This window comes from Dermacentor silvarum, chromosome 11, assembly GCF_013339745.2.
Source record: "Dermacentor silvarum isolate Dsil-2018 chromosome 11, BIME_Dsil_1.4, whole genome shotgun sequence".
NCBI lineage: Eukaryota > Metazoa > Arthropoda > Arachnida > Ixodida > Ixodidae > Dermacentor > Dermacentor silvarum.
In genome coordinates, this window is record NC_051164.1 from 81,069,124 (window position 1) to 81,082,608 (window position 13,485).

At 47.9% G+C, this 13,485-nt stretch overlaps 1 protein-coding gene across 4 annotated transcripts in view; it reads right to left on the bottom strand.

Moving 5' to 3' along the window:
• The window catches only part of LOC119432422 (uncharacterized), a 382,068-nt gene that overhangs the window by 288,125 nt on the left and 80,458 nt on the right, over positions 1-13,485 (bottom strand). For all 4 annotated transcript variants that reach the window (XM_049658940.1, XM_049658939.1, XM_049658942.1 and 1 more), the window contains one exon: positions 7,158-7,248. The gene's annotated coding sequence lies outside the window, so the exon portion shown is untranslated. The remainder of the gene's footprint in view (positions 1-7,157; positions 7,249-13,485) is intronic.

The window sequence follows — 13,485 nt, forward strand, 5'->3', positions numbered from 1 at the left end:
TAATGGAGCGAAGAAGGCAAAGAGAGAGAAACGAGTTGTGGTACGGAATATGCGGCCGCCGCCGTCGCTTCATTAATTTAAGAACCGGGGAGGGCTGATTGGAATGAGTAAAGAGGATCGTCGCACCAATTTATTCCCCATAGCGGTCACGGCGCGCCCGCCAAGGAACTACCCATATAAGACGTTGCTCGAAGGTCTGGCTTCCATTCCACTTCCCCGGAGTATCTCTCTCTCACTCTCTCTCTCTTTTTTCCCCGCCTCGTCGTCTTACTTTACTACTTCGTAGTTCGTGGCGGCTACAGCGCCGTGGCCAGCCGAGACGGCAACGGTGGCTTACCGCACCGCGCACGGCAGGTTTTCACGAACTAGCCCTCTGGCTACGTGCAAGCGCACGCACGACGTGTCCGATGTGCATACACTACACGCGTGTGTATAGAATACGCCGCGCTATGTGCGCGCAAGCCGCGCAAGCAGGTTGCATTACGCGAGTGCGAAGCGGAAGAAGCAAACCAAAAAAAGAAAAACAAAAAAGAACAAGCAAGGAAGGCGAGACTACGCCCGTGAAGCGAGAGCCACGTGACTGAAGCCCCCCCCCTATTCACGGGAGCGTCCAACAACACGTACACATACGCACGCATTACGCGTCTGCATAACGATCCTCTCTCTCTCTCTCCCTCCTTTCTACTCCGCCTCCTCCTCCTCCTCCTCCTCTGCGAGGAGAATAAGGTGGACAGAACGCGCGGCGAGGTCCGGGCGCTTAGCTGCAGGACGACAGGTTGCGCGTATTACGTAACAAGCCACGCGCAAAAACGAAAGTATGGTATACTGATAGCCACACGGCACGGAACGAGAAGAACAAAACTGCATTGGATTGCATTCGACCAGTACTGTACCAGTTCATGACCAGCAGCTTATCGCTATACTTAGAAAAGTGTACAGTCATTACGTTCTACCACTACTTACGACATAAACTCGGAGGTGAACAAACAAGGTTAAGATGCTAAGAACCGCGCAACGAGCGATGAAGCGAAAAATAATAGGCGTATATAGTATGTAGCGTTAGGAAACAGAGAGACAAACGAAGAGGGAAAGGCAGGGAGGTTAACCAAGGGCGTGCCCGGTTGGCTACCCTACACTTGGGGAGGGTGAAAGGGGAAGAATATCTTTTTTTTTTCTTTTCTCTCCTTATCTATTGTTAGGAGACAGGAAGGCAGAGGTGCGGATTAGGCAGCAAACGGGTGTAGCAGATGTTCCAGTTGAGATTAAGGGGGATGAAATGGAGTTGGGGAGGTATGTATTGCGTAGAGCAAATACGCGCTGATTTATTAGAGTTGCAGAGTGGGTACCGAGGGGAAGGGAAGCGAAGTTCAACACGGCAGCGAATTAGGTGCTGGAATTAAATTAGGAAACTTGCGGGCATATAGGACAGGGTATGCTGGCGTAAGGCAGAGGTAATTGGAGATAGTTGGGAGAGGCCTTCGTCCAGCCAAGTAGCCATCAAAACAGGCTGATCACGACGACGATGATGATGATGATCATCATCATCATCATCATGATCATGGGCATGATGACTAACACCTATTTTCGAAGTTGCAGACACTCTACCAAACATTTTTCGATCATATTGACACGTGTACTTGTTATCTTTCGCCGGTGACCGCTTTTCACCGGCTAACAAATGTTTAACGTTATCGCTCGGCGCAGGACACGCTTGCATGTATGTGAAGTTTCTCGAACGTTATCGATACTTCTATCCGTTGTCTGTCGTCACCGACGCTTATGCAATCTGATTGTATGAGCGACGCGAATTGTCTAGTACTTTCTGCAAGACACGCGGGCACTAGGGATTACTCTTGAACCTTCGATGACTCATGTATAAAAGCCGACGCGTTTCGCAGCTGATCAGATTTCGACGATCGACGACTGTGTTCGCCGCTATCGTTGTGCTTCGAGCGCAACGTGACAATATAGAAAGAGAACAATTAACCAGAAGGTTGGGAACACAATTTATTTTAAAGTGATACTAACGTTGGTCTCGCAACATCAGACCTGACGTCATCGACGTTGTCGTGACCTCATGACACGAAGCGGCACTTGCTGGATCTGTGCTGCAATAAGGTTAGGTTGTGTGTGATAACCTTGATTATTAACAAAAGAAAAAAAAAGGAACAAGGGCGCTACTCGCGTTTCTTCCGGTTGTGCTCGCACGTGCTATGGCAGCTGCATGCAGCGATCGTAGGAATGGAGAGAGAGAGAGATAGAGAGAAAATGTTTAATGGCATCTGGAGGGGTTAGCCTAACGACAGGCTACTCCAGGTGAGATGACATGAGGAATGAAAGAAAAGGACATGCGAGATCAAAGCATGCACTCGCTAACTCATACAGTAACGGTAATGCAATATACCACGAAAGTTATTTACAAAGTCTGATTGAGGCCTGTGTCCTGCAGGAATGCTAGAAGCGATTTAGTGGGGTGAAGTTGAGACTCGGGACTTGGCCACGGTCCAAGAGCGTCCAGTAGCTGAAGTCGCGTGTCCTGGCGAATTCTTAAAGCATTTCTCAAAACAATCATGGAGGCTGTAAAGCGACTACAAGTACAAACTAAATTATCTAAGTCCTCGTCAACACCGCCAGTTGGAAGGCGTGTTCAACAAGTGGACCCTGAATAAACAGTGTCTTGTAAACATAGGTGAGATTCGAGATTCATAGGCGATGTGTCATGACGGTCACTGTATCGTGATCTCATGATGCGTCCGCCTCCTGGGTACCAAAACAGAAACTGGTTCGTAGAAATAAACACTTCAGTTGTGTTGGGCTGCTGAGCACGAGGTCGCGGGATCGAATCCTGGCCACGGCGGCCGCATTTCGATGGGGGGCGAAATGCGAAAACACCCGTGCGCTTAGATTTAGGGGCACGTTAAAGAACCCCAGGTGGTCGAAATTTCCGGAGTCCCCCACTACGGCGTGCATCATAATCAGATCGTGGTTTTGGCACGTCAAACCCCGTAATTTAGTTTTTTTTGAACACTTCAGTAAATGGTTTTAGGACACTGACGATTGCCAGTAGTTTTTCTGCGACTTAGTGGGTTCGGCCCTTCACTCAATGCAGGAAAATTGCAAGTCAAGCATGTCAGGTCAGCACTACATTGAGAAGCGTGGAAGTCTTGTCTAGTTTGGAGTTTCATCGAGGACAGGCGCAGAAAAGAAAAATCTGGAAAAAAAAATGGTTTCCAATCTTCCGAGTTTCACCCTTTGACTCATTAGAACACAGTCTACTCTTTTTGGCGATAACTTATCTAATCCCACGCAGGCGATATCGAAAGATATGACGCAGAGATTCTAGTGCGGAAAAGTTAACGTTGCGTCGCCAGGCGTCCTTAGTTACCTCTTATCTCTTCTGAGTACTTTGAGCGCTACAAAACAGTTCGGACCTTCACTTGGATGGTTTGTATAAGGCTACAACGCCCTTCACATTACACAGATAAGGAGCTGTCACAGAAAATGCAACTGCAAGCAAATGCCTGCTACTTAACACTGCCAGATGATGGCGATGTGAGCTCTCTTAGCCTCCAAGGTATCATATTTCCAGTCCAAGGTATCATAGTGATACGCTGAGTTTGATGCCTCAAAATACTGACTAAACGCAGGAAACTTGGCGCGGGAAGCTCCAGTACCGCTTTCGACACGCCGTAGTGAAGTTTCAGTTGCGGATAGCCCACCAAACCGATTACTAATCAATGACTATACTAATTACCTCATAACTCAAACAACGTCCTTTTGTGCGAATATACTCTCCCTGGCCAGAAATAACGGTGATCAAGTTATGCTAATTGTTCTTGACGTGCAATGGTTCTTGTTATTTGTATAGGATTAAGCACTCGCCCTTCAACGTCGAGTACGAATAAACCTCGCGACTGAACGTGTCAGAACCCTTTCTACAACCTCGTGTTTCGTCAGCTCCATCAGCGCGTCACAAAGCAAGATAAGCTGCTTCGGGAATCGCACGCACGTGCAGTCACGGTGCGTACCGGGAACGCGCTAAAACCTCTCGACGACGTCTGGGAAAAGCAGAAAGGCGAGACGGGAGCTTTCCAATCTATAGCCTCTGTGACGCAATTGACGTCCGGACGAAAAAGAAACGTCGCGGATTTGGCCGACGAAGCTCGGAGACGGGAGGCCAAGGCAACGAACGATCTGACGGAAGGAACGAACCGAGAGATTAGACCGGGATGCGAAAGGAAAAGGGGGAAGGGGGAGGAAAGGGGGGGGAGGCGTACGTCGCCCCGCCCCCTCATTATAAAAACCGATCTCCGCCCTGGCATTCCGGAGCTCCGATTTCGATTTAAAGAAACACCTGGCGCGCCTGCGCGCGCCGCTGGCAAGAGCTGAAAAAAAAAAGCGAGAAAAATACAATAAAAAACGTCTAAAATGAGACGTCTAGAGGAGCTCCGCGGGCAGCTTTCGGAGGACGAAGACTACGACGACGACGGGAAAGTGTGACGTCCGCAGCAGAAAGAGGTCAGCGGCGGAGACGGAGGCGTGGGTCGAGAAGGCCTGTCGTTTCTGATGACGACGCCAGATGGCGCCAGGAGCTCGAGAGCCTACGCGAGCGGCAACGCGACGGGTGAGTGCGCCTGGGGGATCACGGAGATGGGTCGCCCCTGGGGACTGGGCGCAACGTGGTCGTTGAACGGTGCTGTTAGCCACAGAAACTTAAACGAGTGCTGATGAAATAGTTCCGATTTCTCTCTTTTGCGACAAATCAATGTTCTGGACCTCTAAAGAACCCTAGAAGAGATACTGGCAGGCCTCGGAGCGCCCTAAATAATTCACTATAATCGCTTTTCTATACAACGAGCTTCGGTTCTATACAAGCAGCTTGGCAGGAGGTGTACAGTCGTACCTCCTGAGTATATCAGCCTCGAATAAAGCTAATTGTTCTCTATGTCGAACACGCCAAACTTACTGATCGATACCCATGTAAAGTAACTCTCTCATGACGAACTGGACATTGGATCTATCGAGCTCCGGTCAGTGCCATGAAGCCTCTTGCATTCCGCGAACTCAGAGTCCTTTTTTTGTACTTTTTTGTCATGCTTTCTTTTTCAACTAGACTGAAGCAGTTCTAAACAGCACTATGCATCTATAACACGCCGTTCTTGTAGTGACGTTGAGAAACAGTTCTTGTTTTTTTTTTTTTTCAGTAGACACATTCCTTTCTAGCTCCTTTACTCCACTGTAGTTAACATGTCCGTATATGACGAAGACACGACAAAAATTCGTTAAAGTTCGTTATAGGCGAAATCGCTAAAACTAGTCAAAGTCAATATTGCGAAGTCAATTTCCAGTTACTTTTTCACATCGAGGCTTTAGTGTATGTCGTTCGGTTGTGTGGCGCGGTTCCCGTGGTGCTTCCAGCAATCCAGTTATCTGGTTGGCAAATTCCCCAGTTCTTTTCATTCCTGAAGACGCGGGAACTGATGGCGTATACCAAAGAAACGCACTTAAAGACGAGTTTTTAACAGCTGAACTGAAAAACAAAGAACGAAGGAAGACACACAAGGGCGTCGCTTTGACAAAGACGTCTTAGCTATGAAACAACTAACTCAGTTAATTACTATTCTCACCTAAACGGCCTACACTTAGTCTGGCGGTAGCAGGCAGCGCCGTGGCCCGTGTATTTTTGGCAAAGAGTGTGCTTGCTTTTAGCTGCACGTCACTGGTCACACTGTAAAATAATTTACACACTTAAAAGTGAGTAAAGGGTGTAAATGCGTCCATAACTCACACCCTAATAACCTTTCAATTTACACCCTTAAAATTGAGAAAGGGTGTAAATGTGTCTATATATAACTCATGCAGGTTCAGGCTGACCCGAAAGTCATGGAGCACCTATCCCAGTTCGCGGGTCAGGCAGGAAGTTGACTCGGGTAGCCATTGAATCCGGTCTACGGACCTTCAGCTTCGAACTTAAGTGTCCTCGTATCGAATCGACACGTCACACGCAAAGAACCTTATTCAGAACGACAACAAGGCGCTCACTGTTCGCGTGTCACTCCCAATATTTACTGCAAATGACACCGACTGTCTCACCGTCCCTGACACTGAGCTAGCAACCGCTGCCCCTGCTACACATGATTACGCGAATCATTTGTTTGAGGGGTGAGCGAATATTCGAAATTAAATTTCAAATTACGCTGTACGATTCGTGTTCGATTCGAGAATTCACTATTTGAGATTATCGAACATCCGTTCTTTTGCGCGAGTACAAGCGATCACAGCGCTTATTGGAGTCTCAGAAGAGGAATACCGATGCCAGTGGCGACTGTTCCAAACGAATCTGCACCTTTAGATCAACGCTTGTTGCAATGAGGCACCAGTTCCCGAACGAACTCACGAATCAAATAACTTCTGCTGAGTAATTTACAGTCATTCAACAAGAGACGCCTACGTTTTTGACAGCCTGCTAACTTGTTGCCTCAATTTGTGCAAGAGCAAACTACTTTCGACTAGGAGGTCCGACCACAAAACGGCTATTAATTTTCAATAATAATGTTTTTTGTAAATGTTTTATTCTCTCTCTCTCTCTCTCATGACGAACTGGACATTGGATATATCGAAGCTCTGGGCGTAAGCGGTCAGTGCCATGAAGCCGCTTGCATTCCGCGAACGCAGTCTTTTTTTTTGTACTTTTTTGTCATGCTTTCTTTTTCAACTAGACTGAGGCAGTTCTAAACAGCACCGCGCATCTATAACGCCGTTCTTGTAGTGACGTTGAAAAAGTTTCTCTAATCGAACGCACCTAACTTGATTTCCTAACAGCACGCTCCGTTCTGTTTCGAGGCGAATGCGTGCGCGCAGAAGCACACAGGGCCGCGAAGAAAACTGGGGAAGTTTAAAAAGAAAAGAAAAAAAAAAGGGGGTTGGGGGGGGGGGGGGGGAGGTAACGCTTCAGATCGCCCAGCCAACAATTAACTGTAAAAAAAGTTAAATAAAAAACTGTAACAGCTCCGCACCGCACTCGCTCGGGCTTCAAATGCGTCAACTGCGAGCGGAGCAGGTCAGAAATAAGCTTAATTCAAATAAGCTTAATTCAACCGACGCACTCTCCGTGCGCGCGTCGGTTGTTACAGCATGTAAAAGAAATAGTTTCTTACCTTTTGCGAACCTGTGAGCTTTGCCGTGAATAGCTGTCAACCCCTTAAGCACGGCAAGGAACCTTGTTTTGAATTTCAAAGCGCTTGGCACCTGCGAAAGAGACGAAGATAACGAAAGAAAAAAAGCAATTATTATAAAGCAGGAGGACTTCGGCGAGCATTATAACGCGCCTTCATATTCCATTCCCAATGGAATATACCCTCCTCGGTGTAATATATGTCCAATTCAATAACATGTCCATCGCGCTGGTGGACAATTTGTTTCTCCTGCGAAGTGTGCCGCAGATGCACTTCTATCATGAACGGTGTGGAGAGGAAGGGGGGGGGGGGGGGGGGTGAATGAGGCGCTAGAATTAAGGTGATTATTTTGAGGGACATAATTACACCATCAAGGCCGTAAAAGGTTAAGAACAATAGACTGATACGCAGATGGGCAGTGTCTGCTGCACAGATGTTTTTACTGCAATGTAGTGTGCATGCACCAGCGTATATAGACCGTTTCACTGATTACAAACATAGGCCCTGCACGGCTTCCGGTTTTGCCCATTGACGTAGCTGCTGAATGAAACTGGCAAAGAAGCAACCATGCGTTTTAAAGCATAAACCTGATAAGGCACGTGACCGGAAGTTTCTTGGGGGCGGCACGCTCGCTGCTGTTATCGCGAGCATGAAACCGTCTATAGGGTACAGAGATGGTCGCTCGCGTTGATCACAGACTATTGCCGGAAGAGACGAATAGTGGCTTGAAATTGTGACTTGAAATAGTGACTTGAAATAGTGACTTGAAATAGTAACTTGAAATAGTAACTTGAAATAGTAACTTGAAATAGTAACTTGAAATAGTAACTTGAAATAGTGACCTCATGTGATCCTGTGCTGTTGTAGCCTGCGGTGACCGTGACTGGCTGCGACCGTGTGTCCGTGCTCACCGTCTCTTTCTGTGCTTCCTTTTCATCCTTCTACCTGTCGCTTCCTCAACCGCAAATGTAGGGTAGCAAACCGCATTTCCTGCTGTGGTTAACTTTTCTGCCTTTCTGCCTCTACTTAATTTGTCTACCTTCTCGGCACTCAAAACTGCTGTATACAGTCGACTAACGCCAATTTACGATTTCTTTTACGGCGTATACTACGAGTCAAACCAGCCAAAAACTTGTCCCCGTCTTCTTACCTCCTGGCTCAGCACTTTGCATATATACACGCACGTGACACATGCACATGGCCGCGTCAGCTGTTACAGCAGCTCATCCCCGCTCGCCGAGCAAGATGCTTGCAAGCGATTTTCAAGCGACACCCATACAGGCTACGCCATGCAGAAGACTCGACGAAGACAAACTTAACAGGGGCCGAGTACACCTTGCAAGCTTACAGTCAACCACAAAATTTTACGGAACACGAGATCCGAGAAAAAGCTGAATATCTGCGCAGCCTTGCAACGCAGCCTAGTATTCATATTTAAAGCATCTGCCAGTATATGTGATCAACATTGTGATGTTCGAACGGTTTCGCTGACTACTGCTACATCCTGCTCGGAAATTGAGCGTTTTCTGAGATCCCGTGGTCCGCAAACGTTTTTGGTTGACTGTACATAATGGCGGGAGCCTTAAAGTGTGGGCGATGAAAAATCCTAAAGCGCGCAATGAATTACATAGTTTGGGATTAACTTTGGCAAAGCGGGCGGGCGCCCCCCCGGGCAGCCGGCGGAGAGCACTCTCCATGTTTCAAATGGTCTTGACGCAACAAGCATTTACAGATGGCTTGAGTTACCTCTCTGAAGGCTCCAGAATCAGCTAAGCATTGCGTGCGGAAATGATTGGTTAGCTATCAGCTAACGCTGCATGCTCTGCAAGACATGCTGTGATAGTGACGTGTGCCGGCCCACAATTATCGTTTTGAATCTCCAACTTTCTCCCCTCCTATCTCTTTAAATTTATATCCCCTATCCCGCCCCCACACCCCTTGCAGGGTAACCGGACTTTCTTGTCGTTAACCTGCCTGCCTTTCCTTTGTTTCTATATATATAACACTCTTCTTGATATATGTCTACTACGAGTGCGTATCTATAGTTCCACTACATTTAAGAGTGCAGTATCGTTTTCACTCACTTGTCTCTTAAGCTTGCTGGCACAATGAGCCTTCTGCAGATATGCAACATTCCGATTCACCTATACCGCACGCCTCCATGCAGGATCCCGGCTTATCTGTTCAACTTTGTACAATACCAGAACAGGTTAAAAAAATTGCAGAGTAAAACACTTAGAAATACTGTCATTTCGGTTAACGATCCTCGCTTAGGCATGCGACGAGATCCAAACCGACCTACGAACCGCGTACTATACCAGGCAGCGCAGGGAACACCGTCGTCGACGACAAACTGCGCAGGGCATTCCGCGGCCCCCGACGAGCACCTACAGTAATTATCGTCGCGGGCTCCTATAACGAAACCGTCGGCTTCTGGGCCGAAGCGCAACGCCGCGTCACGCAAGACAACGGGCCGTAAGAAGGACGAAAAGAATAAGGCATATATATATATATATATATATATATATATATATATATATATATATCACGCCGGCAGCTTCGCCAACGAAGGAAAGAAACAAAGACAGAGCACCCAAGAGCTGACCGGGGTGAAGTATAAGCATCCAAGACGAATGAAGGGGGGCTGAGGAAAGTGATGAAACAGGATATCATCTCCTGTCTCGCTGTCACTGAACTATTTCTTTCTGGTTCTTTTTTTTTTCTATCTCCGAGATATATACGAAAGAAGCTTTCCCGAGCCCTGTTTGTCTTCGCCTTTCTCCCGACCGTCTTCGGTATATTTCCACACATTTCTTCTCCTCTCGGTCGCGCGTTTTCGGCCGTCTAAGCAGAGACGTACACCGCCCCGCGTCCACTACCCTACACCCTCCGTCGCGCTGTGTCCAAGCCGCCGTAATACCCGAGGGGGTTATTTCGACTCAGTCGCGCAGAATTCTGATTGGATTAGCCGGAGCGCGCTGAAGAACGGGGCCAATCATAGCGCGCGCGAGCGCGGATGCGACCAGCAATATAACCCTTCGCGGGACAACGCTTTTTTTTTTCCCTTTTACTTGTCTTTTTTTTCTCTCTCTCCTACACGTCGGTTCCTTCCCTTTCCCGGTCTCTCACACTCTTCACCGCGACGCCCTTTCCTCTCTCTTCATCCCCACCCTCTAGACTTTGCCTCCACCCCTTGTTTCTGCGTTGTCTCCACGTAGGTGCGTTTCATCTAGATTTGAACCCCGCGACGCGCTATGCTTGCGAGAAGTTTCCCATATCGCGACGGCGTTTATTTCGCGTCGTTCCCTTGTCGACCTCTCCCTTTCAGTCCTGATAATAAGTGACGGGATTTCGCATCCTCGAGCCGCACAGAGGGCGCTGTAGTTCTCTGATTCGCATTACTTTACAGGCACGGCAGTCTTTTACGGTACCCAAACGCAGTTCTAGATCTAGTAAAATTAAAAAAAAAAACTCGTTCACCTTTACTCCTGACCAAGAAGAGTGCACTTTTGCAAAAATCAATTAAATGATATTCCAGTGGAAAACTTAATTATCATTACAGTAATAAATTAAGCGGTTTGCTGAACTATCCACGACTGAAAAGTTGCGCCAGTGTATCAGAAACGCTACAGGTTGGGCGTTAAGTTTTCCGTGCTTAAATGAGAATTTTGGGGTATCAAACTCAGCGTAGCGTTACTGATAGGCCGGGAATAAAAGGGCCAAAAGCTCGAAACTGAGATTTCCGTGCGTCCGTCCGTCCTTTCCTATAAGCCCCATCCTCGATATATATACTCAAACTGTCCTCGTTATCACGTTTTCGTCGTCCGGCCACCTCCTTCCGCAGCAGCTTCGTCCCCCGCCGTATATCTCAAATCTCTACACAAAATTGATCTTGCGCACATCTTTATTTAAACAGTCGCGGGCTCAGTACGTGCACGTACAAGAAGCCGCAGCGGTTGGTCACACAGAGCCTATACTCTTATCGTACGTACTGCCAATCCTGGCAGCACCTGACCGCATTGTATATCTGCACTGCACTCTTGCGGGCACTGTAAACGGCTATGGCACTGTAAACAGCTAAGACAGTGGAAATTCCTGTGGCAATGTAACGGATATGGCACTGTAACGGCTATGGCAATGGAACGGCTATGGCAATGGAACGGCTATGGCACTGGAAGCGGCTATGGCAATGGAACAGCTATGGCAATGGAACAGCTATGGCAATGGAACAGCTATGGCAATGGAACGGCTGTGGCAATGGAAACGGCTATGGCTCTGGAAACGTTTATGGCAATACAAACAGCTATGGTACGGTGGCTAGATGGGTAGGTGTGCCGACCGGCGCCTCTGGAGCGTAGTTCACCGCTTCTCCGCGTCATGACGCAAAATTGGCGCTGCGGTCAGTAGAACGGTTCCGCAGCGCGCGTCGTCTTCTACAGGGGCTGGCGGACTGGCGGCGAGCAAGAAAAATAAAGCCCGTATTGGAATAGTTGTATGTCGTCTGTTCGTGTCAGTTTCAAAGGTGAAGAGCTCCGCATCTCTCGTACTGTTTGTAAGTTCCTAAGCGATGTGGAATGTTCCAGGTAGGAAAAATGACCGGCGAGATTAGCGGCGGCGTTGCTCCACCAAAGAAGACCACCAAGGAGACCTACTGCTTCGCTCCAAACTGCAAGTCGGGCTCTAAATTTGTGAGAAAGACAGCGGAATTGTTCCGCTGTCTCACAGCGGAAATGTTCGCCCCGAGCTGCTCAGTAGCTTGCTCAGTATCAGTACTGTGGCTAGATTGTATCGGCGACGTTAATGAGCAAGCGGTACAGCGAAAAGCGTACGTCCATGAGCTCCTCGACGTTGGAAATTTGTAAGCCGCACTGAGGGGCGCAGTGCCTACGACAACGAGCACCGCTGCGCTGCTACAGGGAAAAGTGATTCTAGGCTGATATTCTATATAGCAGGCTATGTAGCAAGGAAGTTCCTGCAAAGAACCAAGTGCCCCGATTGCTCAGGAACATTACTGAATTCAACAGAATGAGTAGGTCAGGGCTGTTGCTCCCTTCTGAAGCACTAAAAAAACTGGTAGCATCGCTCGAAGACGCCTTCAAGCTGTGCTTCAGTTTAAATGAGTTACGAAGGAACAGTGTATCGCCGACTTTGCATCCTTTCTGCAGCTGAATCCCCCGAATTTGATCGGCTGTAAGCGGCACAAGAAAGAGTTCACAAACGATGTTGTGAAGTTCTATACGATTACACGGCTTTACTTTCTTGTAAAGGGCAAGAACATGGCGCGCGAAAGCAACAGGGAGAAGAGGAAGCACCTGAAGATGAGGCGTATGCTGTGAACAATGCTATGATGTGGTGGACCAACGTTGCGGCCTTGCTGGCGCTAGCTAATTTATGTTGGTGTGTCTGCTGACTCAAGTTACGAGAGCTTTTCTTGTATTTTAAATATATTCACGAATTTAGCCCAAGACGTATTACTCTATTTTATTACAATGAAACAGTGAACCATATGCACTTACCAACACAATTAATTCTTCTCGCACCAATTTAGATACCGTAACTGACGCAGCAATAAAACAATAGCTAGATTTCTCGAAATTGAAACATTAGAACTCGCTAAATATCATGTAAACACGGTTCCACATACCGTATAAAACCATTGCAGTATTGTTTTATGCATGTAAAAAATGCATTTACGTCTTTAATGCAATGGGCTGGAGCGCCGCGTTTATATCAATAAATGTGACCGATTGCCAAGCTAGAAAACTTACTTCAGCATTTCGTTTTTTCTGACTAGACGACAACAACAAGTTCCTCATTCTGGCTTGGCCTACACTGCTCAGAACGGTATTATAACGCGCACTTCAAAGATACAATCAGAGGCAAGCGATACTATCAGACACGCAGCTCGTCTACACAGCGCAGCCGCCGTTGCGCGCCGCTGAACCGTTCTACTGTCCGCAGCGCCAATTTTGCGTCATGATGCGGAGAAGTGGTGAACTACGCTCGGTCGGCACACCTACCCATCTAGCCACCCTAGCTATGGCATTGGAAACGGCTATGGCAATGTAACTGCTATGACACTGGAACAGCTATGGCACTGGAACAGCTATGGCACTGGAACAGCTATGGCACTGGAACAGCTATGGCACTGGAACGGCTATGGCAATGGAAGCGGCTATGGCAATGGAAGCAGGCTATGGCAATGGAACAGCTATGGCAATGGAACAGCTATGGCCCAGCAACCGCTGTAGCACTGCAACGGCTCATCGACACGATCCTGCACCCCCTCCCCCCACGTCCTTGCTTTTGC